Source organism: Schistocerca cancellata, chromosome 1 (assembly GCF_023864275.1).
Source record: "Schistocerca cancellata isolate TAMUIC-IGC-003103 chromosome 1, iqSchCanc2.1, whole genome shotgun sequence".
Taxonomy (NCBI): domain Eukaryota; kingdom Metazoa; phylum Arthropoda; class Insecta; order Orthoptera; family Acrididae; genus Schistocerca; species Schistocerca cancellata.
Window position 1 is genome coordinate 720,450,891 of NC_064626.1, and position 19,851 is coordinate 720,470,741.

The window sequence follows — 19,851 nt, forward strand, 5'->3', positions numbered from 1 at the left end:
TCGTGGAAAGAAAGATTGTCGGTATGCCTCTGGCTCTCTGATTTTATCCTCATGGCCTCCTCGGGAGATGTACGTAGAAGGAAGCAATATACTGCTTGACTCCTCGGTGAAGGTATGTTCTCGAAACTTCAACAAAAGCCCGTACCGAGCTACTGAGCGTCTCTCCTGCAGAATCTTCCACTGGAGTTTATCGTCTGCGTAACGCTTTCGCGATTACTAAATGATCCTGTAACGAAGCGCGCTGCTCTCCGTTGGATTTTCTCTATCTCTTCTATCAACTCTCTCTGGTACGGATCCCACACTTCCTTTTCGGATTGCATTTCCTTAGGACTCTTCCAATGAATCTGTCTGGCATCTGCTTTATCGACGATTACTTTTATATGGTCATTCCATTTTAAATCACTCCTGATGCGTACCCCCAGATAATTTATGGAATTAACTGCTTCCAGTTGCTGATCTGCTGTATTGTAGCTAAATGATAAAGGATCTTTCTTCTGTGTGTTCGCAGCACATTACACTTGTCTACATTGAGGTTCAATTGCCATTCCCTGCACTCGTTCTTGCAGGATCTTTTTCCGGCAGGAGGGATGTCGGAGATTTGATGTTTTACCGGACTCGTGATATTTACGGTACACTCGTGAAATGCTCGTGCGGGAGAATCCCCACTTCATCGCTAGCTCGGGGATGCTGTGTTCCATCGCTCGTGCGCCGTCTATAAGACCACGTTGAAACTCACATAAATCTTGATTACCTGCCATTGTAGCAGCAGTAACCGATCTAACGATTGCGTGCGCGCGCGCACACACGAACGAAGATGTCCTTGACTGAAGTAGGAATACTAGCGCTCAGAGGCGCTTCTCCTTCTGGCTTGACGGGTAGGGGAGGAAAATTCTTGGCGGTTTCGATTGGCTTGACTTTTGTGCGTTGCTTTTTTTTTGTGTGTGTGTGTGTTTTTTTTTAACATAAGAAAGATAAAGGATAGTTAGAGGGACAGTACGAGAAGAGGAAGACGAGCGGCCTAAGTGGCTGGCCGGTAGGTTTCGACAATGAGCTCCGCCCCGTCTGGAGATGATTTCTCGTTGTTTCGCTACTTGGATCGGGGACTGTAGCGTAGTAGGTTGGCAGGCATTTCGCCCGTCACCCGCACTTCTGCCATGGTGGTCAGTACGCGCCAGTCATTGGGCGCGAAGATGGGGTGGGAGTTGATTAAGGTTAGCTCCTTCTTTGTGATCAAATCACGACACATAAACTTCGAGTGGTGGAGGCGGTTCGGACGGTGGGGGAGTGGAGGCTTAGGCAGGCACGGAGGGAGGAAGGGGTATGGGCCACTTGTTGTCTTATATAGGCGTTGCCGACCGCAGCGCCGTCTGCTGCGTGTTCACATCTCTCTGTATTTGAATACACATGCCTATACCAGTTTCTTTGGGGCTTCAGTGTATAAACAAATGTCTTTTGTTCTTACAATCATGCCATTCTAAAAGTTTTAACCGTGTCCCTCATATATATTACAGTTTACTTTAAACGCATGCCTGTTAAAGGAGGCGTTTCACGTGTCTTCCGCGCATTTTGATGTAACGCTGCGCTCGTCTCTGCAGTGAGTTACTAATTCCTGAAAACATCGGCCGTAAAGCTTGACAAGAGTGTGCAGCTCACTGCGTAAGTTCCTCATCTGTATACTTGACTTCTAAGATAATCACAGACGCAAACAAACAAAAAAAAAAAAAAAAAAAAAAATTGAAATTGGAAGTTAGGTGATCTTGGAAGTCAAGGTACAGGTCCATAATGTCGCGTTGGATGACCTGTTATGTTGTTGTTGTTGTTGTGATCTTCAGTCCTGAGACTGGTTTGATGCAGCCCTCCATGCTACTCTATCCTGTACAAGCTTCTTCATCTCCCAGTACCTACTGCAACCTACATCCATCTGAATCTGTTTAGTGTATTCATCTCTTGGTCTCCCTTTACGATTTTTACCCTCCACGCTGCCCTCCGATACTAAATTGATGATCCCTTGTTGCCTCAGAACATGTCCTACCAACCGATCCCTTCTTCTAGTCAAGTTGTGCCACAAACTTCTCTTCTCCCCAATCTTATTCAGTACATCCTCATTAGTTATGTCATCTACCCATCTAATGTTAAGCATTCTTCTGCAGCACCACATTTCGAAAGCTTCTATTCTCTTCTTGTCCAAACTATTTATCGTCCATGTTTCACTTCCACACATGGCTACACTCCATACAAATACTTTCAGAAACGACTTCCTGACACTTAAATCTATACTCGATGTTAACAAATTTCTCTTCTGCAGAAATGCTTTCCTTGCCATTGCCAGTCTACATTTTATATCCCCTCTTATTTCTGCAGCAAAATGTACCGGTAGCCCATCATCAATCTTCGTGCTCCAACCATGGAACCATGGTTCATGTTTAAAATCTGAGCCCAAGCAAATGGAGACTTTACTAACAGTTTACACTGCAAATATTTGTATTAACTATGGAAATATTTTATACCGAATTCATTGTGTCAACAAACTTAACCAGTCATTTACATTTAAAATAACTGTAAAGGATACCACGAAAGGCAGGTTCGGCAGTCAAATTGGAAAGGTTTTCACCGTTCTTTGCGCCCGGAGGGTACCTTCCTTCGCTAAGTATGAGAGCTGTGTGGAAATGTGTTAAATGTAGGTGACAGTAATGATGTTTATGTGAAGTGTAGTGCCGTGTTCGCGTTGAAGATGAGGAGGGAGAGGGTGAAACCCGATGCTGGTTCTCAGCATACTTCTCTCAATTAGATCAATATTTCATACTGAATTCAGACCCATCTTTACTGTAACATTTTTGCATCTATTATGGTATACTTTCACCTGTATCCTTTTAAATACCAGTTGCGATACATCTTGTATATAAATGATCTGGTGCATGACATGCTGTTTTTATTTGGTATTTCTCACTTTGTGAGTTTTCCAAATTTTCATTTATTGATAGCTCTATTTCATGCCTCTCCAGGTAATATAAAATAAACCAAGAAATGATAATTAAATTGACAGTTTAGATTTTATGTTTGTATTTGAAACTCGATGATGGAAATAATAACAGGGACCATAGCTGTTCCTTCATGTTATAGTCCTTGCCATCGATGCATTCTTTGACGTTATCCACTGGTTGTTACCCAGATGGGACGTACTTGTCGTCAGATTATCAATCTTAAAGTGTAAGTAAGTGCAGTAACTTCATTATCATCAAGGTGACGAATGCTGACCTTTAGAATATTCACAAATATGCATAACATACTCGCGAAAGGTACTGAATTGTATCATGATACGATGTGATGAGGGGCACGCTTAAACGTCGGTGAATGTGTGTACAATAGGCGGATTATGGTGAGTTCCTAATGATACTCAGAGGTTAATTTGGATTACTTGGAGTTCGTTAGGAATCTGTCATTATTTTGCAGCTTTGTAGAATTATCGGGAATCTCAGCACCTTCGCCGTCCAGTGTGGCCGAGCAATTCTAGGCGCTTTAGTCTGGAACCGCGGGACCGCTACGGATGCAGGTTCGAATCCTGTCTCGGGCAAGGATGTGTGTGTTGCACTTAGATTTCTTAGGTTTAAGTCGTTCTAAGTTCTAGGGGACTGATGACCTTAGATGTCAAGTCCCATAGTGCTCAGAGCCATTTGAACCATTTTTTTCTCAGCACCTTCGAGATAAAGAATTTAGTTTTAATAACTGGGTTGCTTACCTTGACCAAGAGCAACGACAAACGGTGTAAGTGAGAAGCCTGTAGGTATGGATGAAGAAGTGACAGTGCGCCCGAAGTCGCACAAGCGGCGCAGCGGAGGTGTGGCTGGCTCACGGCCGGCCGACTTTCTCTGCTCCGGTTGGAGGTCGGGTCTGGCAGGCTCGACTCAACCATCCAGCTAGTTGCATTAAAACAACTGGGGGCGTAGCTCAGATGGTAGAGCGCTCGCTTAGCATGTGAGAGGTACCGGGATCGATACCCGGCGCCTCCAGCTATAATTTTAAGTTTGCTAACCATACAGGCCTCTGCATGACTCACGGATAAATGAATTAGTAATTTATAAACTACTTAAGGATTAAAGATAAAAACTCATTCATCAGTTCAGGCGCTAAGTCGTAGGTATATTAACAAAGCATTGCTAGCTTTCGGACGAGTCTTTCTCCGAGCTATATTTAGAGTGAACACCTATACACGGTAGTCAGAATCAGTCTGAAAAGCCTGTTTCAGGGTACATTGTGCTGGGATATAGATTTTTGAAAACAAACTTCGATACGATGTGCGGAGTTAATTAACGTTGAAGTTAGCGAATCAGGCCTCTGCGCTTGTGAATTTAGGCGGCCCGCTAGTTACAATTAGCGACAGTTGTCCTCATAGCTAAAATGATAGCGCACGAGAGTGCTCAGTCTTTGGCTCCGGTTCGATTTGTACTGCCGTCCCACGTCCAGTTATTGTATCGCCCTCTTATTCGGTTTTGGGAAACCAAACGCAGAACACGCTTGGCGACGCTTGAGTTTGCGCGCACAAGGGCCTGATTGGTTAACTTCAGTGTTAATTAACTCGGAAACGCCGAAACGTATAGAATTTTTTTCAGAACAATTATTTCTCAGCACAACTTATCCTGCAATACCCTTACAACCTTTTCAGACTGTTTCTGACCACCTTCTGTACATACATACACAGCTGTACGGTGGCGTTGTTTCAGCTGACTGCTGGGAGAATGTGGCCATACTGATGTATGTGTGAATATGTATAAGTGTGCGTATATGTCGTCTGCTTACCTCGTCTTGTATTGTATTGAATACAATCGAGTAGGTCAAATGATTGTATAAAACTGAATAATAATAATAATACGAGGGTTGGAACTTTGATAATGGCAACTATTTATTTACAGCTCGTACAAAATACATACGTGTGGTACTGACCTTCGTAGGTTGTGTTACAAAAATGAACAGCATAGAGACAGAAGTGATGACACATTCTGCAGGAACTGACCATCATTTTGCAGGACAATGCTCAGGCACTTACAGTAGAAGCTGTTACTGATTTGTTTGACTGATGGGGCTGCTAAGTGCTATACCATCTACTGCACTCCCCTGACTTAGCCCTCGTAAGTTCAACTCGATTTATAAACTGAAGGAAACACTTCACGGCATTCGCTTCAGAACTGCTACAAATTCGTTGGGCAATAGATCACTCCGCTCCAATTGTCAACACAGCTGGCACTGCTAAGAGTATCCCACGACTTCCACATCGCTGGCATCGGGTATACACAATTCTGGTGAATTCTTTAAAGGTCAGTAAAACTTTGAAACACGTATCTATTTTGTACGAGCTGTAAATAAATAGTTGCCACTATTAAAGTTCCAATCTTCGTAATAATAATAATAATAATAATAATAATAATGATGATAATAAATTGCATTGCATCCACATAACAATAATTCAGACGTCTGTAGACTACGTAAGACACTAAGACTACATAAGACATTAAGAGAATTATAAAGTACTGCACTTTTCTTGAATAACATATCAAACTAGAAAACTAAATATTATTATAGCACTGCTGCCCATGTTCTCTGACTGCATACTGTGTCATCAGCTATAAATAAATTTGATTATTGATTTTAAAAGAAAGAATATCGATGTACAGTCACTCCAGGTCCACTCGCCTGCACGTTCAATATTCCTCAGTTATGCCAGTTGTCTTTTATATAAAGGTGGAAGACATGTCCTCCTGTGATCTAAATTGATATTTGATTGTCCGCGACAATAATGAAAATGTACTACAGCATTACGTTTGTGTCTGCTACTAGGTACAAAACTGAATTGGTTGCACCTATAAACATGTTTCTAGGTGGATGTGCACTACATTGCTTTAATATAATTTGATTACAATAGAAGTATAGTCCACCGATTTTTTTATGCTTCGCATGCTTACTAAATGAAGATTGATTGTATAAATTATCCTCTTTCGCTGCACATGAGCCAACACAACAACAACAACAACACATACAAGACAGTGCTGGCACAGTTTTCTTTTATTTGTTTTCGTTTATGTGTCTGCTGACTACACGGTGACCTATTACATATACACTAAAGCTGGAGTGCATCACGATTCTTCGGGCTTTCCAGAACTAGGGTGCTCTATGAAACGTCCCTGATTTCCAAATGCTATTAAGAAAAACATGATACTTGAGGGATCAAGTACAGAAACTCAGAAAGTGTTGTGAAAAAATTCATACAGTTTTACATGAGCTCATTTCGCAACCCGCAAAAAGTCTAGATGATACATTGTCTCAACTTACGTGCGTACGAGGATGTCTAGGGTGATGGACCGTGTAGCATCCACAATTCTTGTGTGGAAATCGCCAAGATTACATACAGCCAAGGCATACACAGTTTCTTTCACGTAAGCCCACAGGAAGAAATCCAGAGGGTCTATGTCCGGAGATCGCAGTGGCCACTTGTTTGGTCTATCAGGCCCCATCTATCACAGCAGAAAACCTCTGTCCAGGAAGTCACAAAAAAATAAATTCCATCCTGCTGAAAGATCACATTTGTTGAAGGGGAAGCAGCTGAAGGACAATAAATTGATCAAGTAATGTCCCGCTTGCCCCTCTTCTAACAGCCGTGTACCGCAAGTCTCTAGAGGAACGGAAGGTTCCAAATGATTGGAAAAGAGCACAGGTAGTCCCAGTCTTCAAGAAGGGTCGTCGAGCAGATGCGCAAAACTATAGACCTATATCTCTGACGTCGATCTGTTGTAGAATTTTAGAACATGTTTTTTGCTCGAGTATCGTGTCGTTTTTGGAAACTCAGAATCTACTATGTAGGAATCAACATGGATTCCGGAAACAGCGATCGTGTGAGACCCAACTCGCTTTATTTGTTCATGAGACCCAGAAAATATTAGATACAGACTTCCAGATCGATGCTATTTTTCTTGACTTCCGGAAGGCGTTCGATACAGTTCCGCACTGTCGCCTGATAAACAAAGTAAGAGCCTACGGAATATCAGACCAGCTGTGTGGCTGGATTGAAGAGTTTTTAGCAAACAGAACACAGCATGTTGTTATCAACGGAGAGACGTCTACAGACGTTAAAGTAACCTCTGGCGTGCCACAGGGGAGTGTTATGGGACCATTGCTTTTCACAATATATATAAATGACGTAGTAGATAGGTCGGAAGTTCCATGCGGCTATCCGCGGATGATGCTGTAGTATACAGAGAAGTTGCAGCATTAGAAAATTGTAGCGAAATGCAGGGAGATCTGCAGCGGATAGGCACTTGGTGCAGGGAGTGGCAACCGACTCTTAACATAGACAAATGTAATGTATTGCGAATACATAGAAAGAAGGATCCTTTATTGTATGATTATATGATAGCGGAACAAACACTGGTAGCAGTTACTTCTGTAAAATATCTGGGAGTATGCGTGCGGAACGATTTGAAGTGGAATGATCATATAAAATTAATTGTTGGTAAGGCGGGTACCAGGTTGAGATTCATTGGGAGAGTCCTTAGAAAATGTAGTCCATCAACAAAGGAGGTGGCTTACAAAACACTCGTTCGACCTATACTTGAGTATTGCTCATCAGTGTGGGATCCGTACCAGATCGGGTTGACGGAGGAGATAGAGAAGATCCAAAGAAGAGCGCCGCGTTTCGTCACAGGGTTATTTGGTAACCGTGATAGCGTTACGGAGATGTTTAACAAACTCAAGTGGCAGACTCTGGAAGAGGGGCGCTCTGCATCGCGGTGTAGCTTGCTCGCCAGGTTTCGAGAGGGTGCGTTTCTGGATGAGGTATCGAATATATTGCTTCCCCCTACTTATACCTCCCGAGGAGATCACGAATGTAAAATTAGAGAGATTCGAGCGCGCACAGACGCTTTCAGACAGTCGTTCTTCCCGCGAACCATACGCGACTGGAACAGGAAAGGGAGGTAATGACAGTGGCACGTAAAGTGCCCTCCGCCACACACCGTAGGGTGGCTTGCGGAGTATAAATGTAGATGTAGATGTAGATGTAGATGTAGAAATATATTCTAAATTTGGTCGAATGCGATAATACGTTACTTGTCCGAAATGGTAAAATTACTTGCTGCAGACAGTTGCTTACTCAGTGCGACTTACTGTCGCTAAGACATTATTAAAGATTGTACTCATACCACCTGGCAGAACTAACAACAACTCTCCGAATATGAGTGAATGGTACGTTTCTGCAGTCGTCACTTACTTGTTACCTAAACTACGCCTCTTGCATATGGCGAGGACTAAAATCTACGCATTAGTACATTGTGACGAATTACACTAAGCTGAAGTACAGTACTACCACTACTACTGCTACATTACTACTACTACTCGTATTACAACTCATATTACTTGTGGAGATTGTTGTGCGTAAGCTTAGAGTGCCTAGGAACACATCATGTTTGTGCAGTCGCTACTTCAATCTAGTGACTAACTTCGGAATGATTTTAGAAATGAAGGAACATCATAAGCAGATTGCGCAATTTTCTGCAGTTTTTGTTGCCATTCGAGTTCTACATATTTAACTGCTACATAATATATTAAAGCTATTCGGAATACAACGCTAATTCTTCGGTTACAGAAATTTATGACAAGTGAAATTATATATATTTGTGAAACTAGTTATATAACGTGTGTACGATTAAGCAAAATTTCGTCGGTAGTGAAGCATCTTGTACCTTGAAACAGAAGACGGTATTTTACTATGGAATATGTTATATTCGCAGATTAACTGAGTTTCGTTAATTTGTTAGAAATTTTACGTATCTTGAAAATGGAAATTTGTGTTAGTTTCGAACAGCTTATATCTCAAAATCTATTTAAGTTGTAGTAACTTCGTAGGATTTCTGATCGTAATAATTCTTGGCAGTCTCCTCGGGTCTGCTGCCGGAATTAACTTGTAACTGGTTTTTGCAAACACTCCTTCTTAATTTGATTTCACTTACTGACTGTTGGTATGTAATAGAGTAGTAATGTAACGGATAGATGACTAAATGCAATATTGACGAGGTTTTTCCATTGTAACGCTCTTAAATGTCAATAAAATGTTTGTTCTCAGGTTCATGACTATGTTGTGCCTTGGAGCATGTTTCCATATTTGGAAAAATCTTAATTTTTTCGTGTAATTCTTTTTAACGTTAGTGAAAGTATGAAACTTATAAAAAGTGAATACCATCACCTAAAAACGGATAAGAGAATGTAATAAACTTCTGTTACAGTTGCGGAAGTCTGAATAAGTGTTCCGCGGCCCATTTCACCCTACTATTACCTTCGTATAACATTCTTATTCATCTCTTTTTATTTATCTCTCCTGGTTTGTAGTATCCTTCCTTCATAGTGTCTAAGAACTCCATCTATCAGTGCCCGTATCGAGTTGTTGTTATTGTAACAGGAAATCTGTGGGTGCCATCTCCAAACCATACCCAAAATAACCTCGTGACTAACCATCGACTTCATACGACAGTGGAAAATTCACTATATCAGACTGACTCTGCTACAGAGAATGCTGTAGTTTTCTTTAGATACTATGCTCGTTCCAGACATCCTGAATAATGCCTGATAAACGGTTTTATTTGAAAAGATGCTCTTTTACATTGCAAGACTTCTATAAGATGTGAGGAGGGAACCATTTTTCCTGGACAGCTGGAAAGATTTGTTCACATTTAAAGGAGACCGCATATAAGACGCTGGTACGACCGATTCTTGAGTAGTACTCGAGTGATTGGGATCCGTGCCGGGTCAGACTGAAGGAAGACGTCGAAACAATTCAGAGGCGGACTACTAGTTTTTTTACCGGTAGGTTCGAACAACACGTGTTACGGAGATGCATCGAGAGTTCACGTGGGAATCCCTGGAGGCGACGTTCTTTTCGAGAAAGGCTATTGAGAAAATTTAGAGGACCGGCATATGAAGCTGCCTGCCGAAAGATTCTACTGCCGCCAACATACATTGCGCGTAAGGACCGAAAAATTAGGGCTCATACGGAGGTATATAGACTGTCGTTTTTCCCTGGCTCTATTTGCGAGTGGAACAGTAGAGGAAATGAATGGTACTGGTACGGGAGGCTACCCTCCGCTAGGCATCGTACGGTAGCTTGCGGAGTATCTATGTAGATATAATGTGTGATATCGCCATAGTCCTGTTCATGCTTCTGATGCTCTATTAGGTACCGTGCCTGTAATATCACGAGTTCTGAATTAAACCCTTTCTCTTTCAGACATCTCCCTTCCGCGAGCGTATAATTGCTAACAAAAATCATTATAGCATTACGTCATAACTACCAATTATTGTAATTCTGCTTCTGTACGGATACGCATTGTATCCATTAACGATGAATAAATGCCACACACTTTAATTACAAACGACTGCGCAATTAACAAACTAAATAATGAGCTACCGCCATCTCTCTCTCTCTATCCGGTCAATGCCAGTATCATATAATGTGATTATGGAACGCTGGTGAACATTTGTTCAGACTGTGAGAATCGCGACGCCAGAGTCAAGGCTAGTGACTTTCAGGTATTTCACTGATGATACGTACTTTAATTCTTCTGAAGTTAAAGCGCTAAGTAATCTAACAATAAAAGGAGGAAAAACACGAATATGGCAACGAAGTGTTGTTTATCAGGAAGTTAATTTTCTAAACGATTTTCAGTTTAATCTATCTACATCCGAATCCCGCTCCAGCTACTGCCGGGTCTGGGTGATGACGAATCCTCTCCATTTGGCTCTGTCCTCCCACCACTTTTCTTCCTCCACTTGCTGCCAGGTCATACCTCTCCTTTCTACAGATATTCTCACTCCTATTTTCCACTGTGTTCTTGGGAGCCCTCTAGGTCTTTTCCCATCAGTCTTTAGTTCTTCGATAATTTTCGGGAGTCTCTGCCCAAGCATCCTCTTAACATGTCCATACCATCTTAATCTCTTTTTTTCAATTTCTTTTCTCATACTTTCTTGTTTAAGGTCCTTTCTAATGTCTACATTCCTTACTCTGTCCATTTTTGTTTTTCCCTTAACTGCTCTGAGAAATTTCATTTCCCCTGCTTGCAGTCTGCTCCAGTCCCTTTCTGTCACTGACCATGTTTCTCCACCATAGGTGACAGTAGGAAAGTAATAACTCTTATATATAAGCAGTTTTGCTTTTTCTGAAACTTCCTTATTCCTAACCTGGTGTTTTATTGTTTGGTAGAAATTGCCTCCCTTCTGTAACCTCCTATTAATTTCGTTAGTTATTCTTCCATTCCTAGATATATCACTCCCTAAATAAGTGAAACTTTCTACCACTGTGAGGGGTTCTCCATTCAAGGTAATATTTCCGTTGATCCCTTTCTCTCTTCCAAATACCATTACTTCACTCTTATCTTTATTTATTTTTAATCCATACCTTTTCATTATTTCCTTCCACACATCAAGCTGTAACTGTACATCTACCTCTTAATCACCCCATATTACCATATCACCTGCAAAAATCATCTTTTTGTCTTTCTTTTACTATATCTTTAACTGCCCTATTCATTCCCTCCATCACAACATTAAAAAGTGCAGGTGATAGAATACTTCCTTGTTTAAGTTCTTGTCTTATTTCGAAGTATTCAGAGTTCCCCAATGGTGTTCTAATTCTACAACTGTGTCCTCTGTACATTGTCTTTATTACATTAATGTATCCATCTTCTATATTATCGTCTTCTTCCCAGAGTCTTTCCCTGTTAACTGAGTCATATGCCTTTTCTATGTCTATAAAAACCATTATCACCCTTTTGTTATATTCCCAACTCTTTTCCATCAGTTGACGGATAGAAAATATCAGGTCGATCGTGCTTCTTCCTTTCCTAAACCCATACTGTTCTTCACTCAGCTCTTTTTCTGTCTTTTCACTTATTCGATTTAGTAAAATTCTTTTAAAAATCTTGGTTGTACGACTCATAAGGGTTATTCCTCTGTAGTTTTTACAAAGTCTTTTACTGCCTTTTTTGAAGATGGAAACAACGTCTCCTGTTCTCCAATCGTCAGGTATTGTACTATTTCTCCACATACTTGATAGTACTCTATACAACCACTGCATTCCCACTGGACCTGCTGCTCTTATCATGTCCACTGATACTTCGTCAGGTCCTGGGGCTTTCCCCCCATTCATCTTCTTCACAGCTTTTCCATTTATTCCCGTGTAATTTGTCCAAATTCTGCTTCCCAACTTCTCTCAATTTCTCCATTATTTTTTGTTTCCTCATGTACCTGCCCCTCAGCGTTTAACAGCTTCTTAAAATGTTCTTCCCCGGATCTTCAATCACGGTACCGTACTCTGTTTCCATTTTTACTGGTACTTCAGAAGCCTTCCTTTTATTTTTCATCATTTTATAGAACATTTTCTTGTTGCTCTTCACATCTTCAAGTTTTTTTGTAAACTCTCCCCATGGTTTTTTCTTTGCTGTTTCCACTATTTCTTTGCACTTCTTATTTTCCTCTATATATCTTTTATGGTCTTCGTCATTTTTAGTTTTCCACCACTTTCTCCACGCTCCATTTTTCCTTCTAACTGCTTGGATTGTGGTATCATCCCACCAACTTGTCTGTCTTACTTTTTCCTTTCCAGATGTTCTACCACATATTTTTTGTGCTGCTTCGACTAAGCTGTCTTTGAATAAACTGCATTCTTTTTCTACATCGCACAAAAGTTCTTTTGGAAATTTTTGTGTGATTAATTCTCTGTACTTCTCAGCACATTCACTCTCCTTCAGTTTCCAATCCCGTATCCTCATCACTTTCTTCTGTTTTCTATTTTTCACACACTGATTCGTTTTCCATTGTCGCACCAGTAATCTATGGTCTCCATCTGCGCTCACACTTGGAATTGCCTTCACATTTGTTACTTTCTCTCCCCATTCCCTTTATACTAGAATATAATCAATTACACTCTTGGTTCTTGCATTCCAACGGTATCTGGTGCTAACATGACTTTCTCTCTTCATAAACCAGCTGTTTGCTATTTTCATTACATTCCTCTGGCACAAATCTAGAAGTCTTTCCCCTTCTTGATTTCTGCCTCCATATCCAAAACATCCCAATATTTTCTCAAATCCCTTTCTGTCTTTGCCTACCTGTACATTAAAATCTCTCATCACTATATTAGCACTCTCTATATGGTTTTCTAACACACTGTCAAAGTCCATCTTCTCTTCCTTGCTACATCCCACTTGAAGTGCATACATCTGGATTACTTTTAGTGTTTCTATTTGGCATCTCAGGTTTAAGATTATGATCCTGTCTGATATATATCTCACACTTTCAATACAGCTTTGTACGTTCTTATTCACCATCATTGCCACACCATTTCTTCCAGACCTGTTATTCCCACTCCAGTACAGTTTTCCTCCTCCTCTCAAATTCTTCTCACTTTTCCCCTTCCACTTTGTTTCGCTTAATCCCAATATATCTAACTTCCTCTCTGTTAGTACATCTGTCATTTCTTCCATTCTTCCATTGAGGGTTAATATATTAAAGGTGCCAATATTCAGATTATTTCTTAGTCCAGTTGGTTTCATCTTCTTGTACTGATGAATATCATCAGGTCTCCCATCATTCGCAACAGTACTTGAAGAAGCAGTTGGGTCAAATCCTGAGTGATTCGTTCCGAGGCTCGTCTGTGTTTTGAAAGCAATATATGAAGACTTTCCTACTGGCTTGCTAGGCCTAACGCAAGAAAGGATTTTATGTTATGGTTATCTCCCTTAGCCTTTGGAGTATGTTCTCCACCGCAAGGCAGTCTTTCCCATCTCATTTAATCCCCAGAAAGGAGGGTTGCCTCATCTGCCAGCTACGCCATTCCGAAGTCTTCCTTCTCCGCCGTCTCTATGTAATATGTAAAATTCCAACACGTCTTCAAAGTGCCAAGATTTTCCGACTGCTGATATTCTGCTTGGTTAACGTTGTTTGCTATAAACTTGATAAAAACTGCCTTGGCCGGCCGGTGTGGCCTTACGGTTCTAGGCGCTTCAGTCTGGAACCACGTGACCGTTGCGGTCGCAGGTTCGAATCCTGCCTCGGTCATGGATGTGTGTGATGTCCTTAGGTTAGTTAGGTTTAAGTAGTTCTAAGTTCTAGGGGACTGATGACTACAGATGTTAAGTCCCATAGTGCTCAGAGCCATTTTGAACCATTTTTGTAAAACTGCCTTGTTCTTTTTCCTGACATTATCTCTTATCCTCCCGGGGTCGCACTATTGACGTATATTTGGCAATGTTACTGGCGGAGGGTGGACAGGTATCCTTCCTGTCGTCACCCCTTCTTTCAGGGACGGAAATTGTATACCCCATCTGTTTACGTCTAGTGTTTTCCACGTGAAAGTATGAGCACATTTTCGAAAAGTTTGCGAATCGTATGGCATGCGGGACGTGGATACGAGACCAGTATTCATCTAATCGAATGTGGGAAACTGTCTAAAAACCACATCCAGACTGGACGGATTACCGACCCTCGCTGTTAATCTGCCGGACGATTTCGATCTGGGGCTGGGGCGCCTCCCAGAATCGCAGAAGGGGCGTGCTAACGCGCGCTGCTAGCCGCGCCAGTCAGACTTTACAAAATGTTGTTTAGAACAACTTGATTATCCGGCATTGTTACAAAATTAAAATTGTTACAAAATTAAAATTGAAACAAATGAGCTCTCGGTCACAATGTTTTTTAGTCTTATCAACCAGGTTTCAACACTTCTAAGAGAGCCTTCGCCAGAATTTAAACGTTTAAAGTGGCCTATAACATAATTATAAATTTATGGGAAAAGAAATTTTTTGTATAAAATGTAAGTACTGACTACCAATACAAGACAGAGACAGTATTTACATGTCACGTACAAAATAACAGGCCAGAAGGGCTTTAGTGAAAAAATATTTTTAAAAGAATGCATGAAGGCGAGCCACTATGGGCTGCTCATACCTGTACAGCCACAGGTTGCAACGGACTGAGGCGCCCGCGTTAACAAGTGCAGTCAGGTGAACATGACATTGCATCAAGAGTGCCATCTAGTAGCCGCAAGTACAACTTGGCTATTTAACATTCAAGTGTAGACAGACAAAAATTATAATGAATATTATTCGGTACATAATGTAAAAGGCAATATTTTGTCTAACAGCGACAGATAAAGTAACATTTTGTCTACATCAGAACTTAGAAGTACAGTTTGAAGCATAAAAAGTCATTATAGAAAATACTAAAAGGGCTGAATGACACAGCCTGTAGCAAACGATATAACATGAAATACACCAATAAACCTTTTAATAAAAGAAAACTTATGAGTTGACTTAGATGTAAAAAGAAAAACATTTCGGTAAACTGCACGAGGAGACCCAAAATTAAATATCAAGTAACGGCTTTATAACGCTGAAGAAATTTTTATTACGCAACTGCAGCTGCTCTAATTCTTCAAATCTACATCTTTTCTTCTCGTTGTTCAAAATGTTGATATCGTAAATAGCTTTAGGCGCATGACCTGTAATCAGAAGATGGTCGGCAAAAGACGAATTTTGCGGGGCTAGTAGCATTTTTCCTTAAAAGGTGTTCTTTATATCTGGTTGTTAAGGCACGTCCTGTTTGTCCTATGTAGTAAAAAGAGCAGGTATCGCAGAAAATCTTATAGACGCCAGAACTTTCTAAAGGGGAACGAATCGATTTTAAATTATGAATGATTTTTTTTTTTCAAATTATTATTGGTAGAAAAGGCAACGTTGCAGTTGTGTTTATTACGAAGAAGGCGTTGGATCTGATAGAAGATGGGCCACAAGAAAGAAATAGAAATAGAAAAATATTTTTTTGGGTTAGATTCAATGACAGAGGTGCCGAGCGTAGTAACTCTTTTAACAGTTTTCTTTTTAAGGATGTCATCTACTATGCCAGGTTTATACTCGTTATTAACTGCTATCGTTTTGAGTAAATTGATTTCGTCGTTAAACTTTTCTTTCGAAAGTGGAATAGAAGTAGCTCGGTGAATAGTAGAGTGAAAGAAAGCGTTTTTATGAGAATGTGGATGCATAGAAGACGCAGGTACGATCTGATCAGTATTATGTTTCTTTACGAAAAATATTGAATGATATTTTATTTTCTTCTATTGTAAGCGTCAAGTCAAGAAAGTTTAATTGGCGGGCCTCGTTTTCAAGTTCGATGGTAAAAGGCATTTTCTCATGAAGTTCATTGAAGAGATTAAAAATACGGTCAATGCCATCAGCAGGTCCCTTGTATATAACTAAAATATCAACATATTTGAAATAGGAGAGAATGCCCACAGCTGTAGCTGAAAAACAGTTAAAAATTTTTTCTTCTAGAGAGTTGATGAAAATATCGGCAAGAATACCAGCCAAGGGATTTTCTATAGCGAGACCGTCGGATTGCTGGTACAATTGTTCATCAAATTCAAAGTAGTTGTACTTGACTACGACGTTGATGAGATTCAGGAAATCAGTGATTTGTTCATCTGAAAAATCTTTTTTGAAATGACGTAATTTTTTTTTTCTACGATTGTAACGTTTCCTTTCATTTTTGATGTTTTATGAAAACAACTTGGTGTCTTAACTGCATTCTAAATCTTTTATTTTATGGACTAAGGCGTGACTATTGGGGATCGAATAATTGTTCTCGAAAACGAATGATTTTTTCAGAGTTTCATGTTGAAATTTGGCCAAATCGTGGTACGCGCAATTCATATTATTAGGTACCGGCCGTATCGGATGGTTAGGTTTGTGGTGTTCAAATTGAGACAGAAGTTTTGGGGGCTGAGGGCTCATGTTAATAAGCATTTTCCTCTGGAAAGGTTTGAGTAGAAATTTTGCGTTATTGATGGCTGACCTGACTTCTTTTGTAATTGTGAAGTCGGATCTTCATGAAGTTCCGAAATAATATTGTAATGTTGTTGCTTAATTTGCTATGAAAGCGGTGCTGATAGACAATAAAAGCGGGTTAAAAGCTGTGAGCTGTCTGGGGAGTTAACCTTGCATTACTGCGCAACTGTTTCACCAGGTATCCAGTCTAGCTTACCAAATTCCCAACCAGACTAACATTAATTATAATCTTTGAATAGTCATACGACAACCGGTGATATATATATAAAAGATAATTTAAATAAAAAGAAATAAATCAGTTTATATTTGGAAATTTATTTTAACATTGATCATTGAAATTTCAGTATATTAAACGTGGTGCCTTATTTAGGACTGTGAAAATGTGAGTTTGTAATCTTACGGAACACATCAAATGTGAAGCCAAGATTGGGAGACTGCATACAACACTGCATTCATAAAATAACACACGAAGAACGTTGAAACATATGCAAGAGGAAATTAACCACAACCAACCGATTCAATTTTCACCCAAAGAAATTACCTTCGTAGCACAATCCTGTCCGTCATGTAATTACCACACACTGGTATACTAAATTCATACTAACTCTCTGTGAAATCTTCCCGAAAAGAATAGCTGAGGGCTACTTTGATGATTACACCACATGCTTCCCGTGGTCAACTTGGTTTACACAAAGAGTGTAACTCCACAATGATTTTTATAATTAAAATAAATTAGATCGAAAAGCAATTTACAAAAGAAAAACCTCGAACTGGTTACTATCGTCTTACTATTAGCCTGATGGGTCAAACAATTGTATAAGCACGTGGTACTGGTCTCACAAAGGACACCCCACGTGGGTTGAACATAAAGAAAAGTTGCTATATTGAAAAATATTGTCAAGACGAGACGTTATAATCTCACGAACATTCGCATTTAAGATTGATGATCTTAGTTAGAGTTACTGATCAACACGTGGTTCCACTTTACTCACAAAGTAGTGACAAAGCAACTACTGGAAGATATTCTGAACTGTACACTCGAATCACACTGCGTTGCAATTTAAGATAACATTAGATATTTTAGAGCTAAACCTGGAATAATATTTTATAGTTCATTCTTTTATAAGATCTGCATTTCGTATCCTACCCATCCTCGAAAATCCTTTAAAAAAAAAGTCTCATTTGTGGTAACTGTATTTTAGTCAGATGCTTTTGAGTCGGCACCCAGGCTTCGCTGCCATAAAGCAATGTGGGTAAAATCATTGCTTTATTAAATTTCATTCTATTTAGAAAAGGTATTTCAACACTGCTATGTACAGTTTGAAATTTACTAAATTTTTACTCAATTTCCCCGTCATTTTAAAAACTTATGTCACAACCAAAACGTTTAAAATTCGATACTTGTTCTAATAACGTAATTTTCTAGCACAATGTTTGATAAGACAGATCCCTTTCCTATAACAACCATGATTTTCCTTTTGTTAACTGACATTTTGTAGTTATTATTTTATCAACTGAGATATTAAAATTACTCTTTTATTAATGAATATCTCAGTGTCACTTTAGCTGATAATGAAGTATTACTTTGCGACAAACATAACGCTGGCAAGCGGGGACTGTTACTGGAGTAGTTTCGTGCAAGTTATTAGCAAACGAAAGCGGTCTGTCGGAGGCATGACCATACGAATCGACGCTGGCAAGCAGGGACTGTTACTGGAGTAGTTTCGTGCAAGTTATTAGCAAACGAAAGCGGTCTGTCGGAGGCATGACCATACGAATCGACGCTGGCAAGCAGGGACTGTTACTGGAGTAGTTTCGTGCAAGTTATTAGCAAACGAAAGCGGTCTGTCGGAGGCATGACCATACGAATCGACGCTGGCAAGCGGGGACTGTTACTGGAGTAGTTTCGTGCAAGTTATTAGCAAACGAAAGCGGTCTGACGGAGGCATGACCATACGAATCGACGCTGGCAAGCAGGGACTGTTACTGGAGTAGTTTCGTGCAAGTTACTAGCAAACGAAAGCGGTCTGTCGGAGGCATGACCATACGAATCGACGCTGGCAAGCGGGGACTGTTACTGGAGTAGTTTCGTGCAAGTTATTAGCAAACGAAAGCGGTCTGTCGGAAGCGTGACCATACGAATCGACGCTGGCAAGCGGGGACTGTTACTGGAGTAGTTTCGTGCAAGTTATTAGCAAACGAAAGCGGTCTGTCGGAGGCATGACCATACGAATCGACGCTGGCAAGCGGGGACTGTTACTGGAGTAGTCTCGTGCAAGTTATTAGCAAACGAAAGCGGTCTGTCGGAGGCATGACCATACGAATCGACGCTGGCAAGCGGGGACTGTTACTGGAGTAGTTTCGTGCAAGTTATTAGCAAACGAAAGCGGTCTGTCGGAGGCATGACCATACGAATCGACGCTGGCAAGCGGGGACTGTTACTGGAGTAGTTTCGTGCAAGTTATTAGCAAACGAAAGCGGTCTGTCGGAGGCATGACCATACGAATCGACGCTGGCAAGCGGGGACTGTTACTGGAGTAGTTTCGTGCAAGTTATTAGCAAACGAAAGCGGTCTGTCGGAGGCATGACCATACGAATCGACGCGACACACTGGAGGAAACTCTTCATCCCACGGCTGGGAATACCTGTCGTGTTTAAATTAAAACTGGCCCACTATCTTTAGCAGCAATGACTGTCACTGACTGCCAACACATGCACCTTCTACCAAAATCGTGTGCGACCCCTCGGCATCCGTGGACGATCATCATGTGAGGTACAGTACCAAAATGTCGCTCGGAAAGCCTAGCATCGATATCTCCACGTGAAGAATATCATTCCGCTATCGTTCAGCAAAATTTTCTGTGGATCATGTCCATATTTGTAATCGGCGAACTTGAATCTTTGATCTTTACACTCAGATATTTTGCTAATAATCTTTGCTTTTGTTCCATACTGCCCTCTTTTCCTGCTCTAAAATATC

General features: G+C 40.5%; 1 non-coding gene across 1 annotated transcript; it reads left to right on the forward strand.

Annotated features, from left to right (window-relative positions):
* Positions 1–3,934: 3,934 nt before the first annotated feature.
* Positions 3,935–4,007, forward strand: Trnaa-agc (transfer RNA alanine (anticodon AGC)). Its single transcript has one exon. It is a non-coding gene; the product is annotated as a tRNA-Ala (tRNA).
* The last annotated feature ends 15,844 nt before the right edge of the window (positions 4,008–19,851 follow it).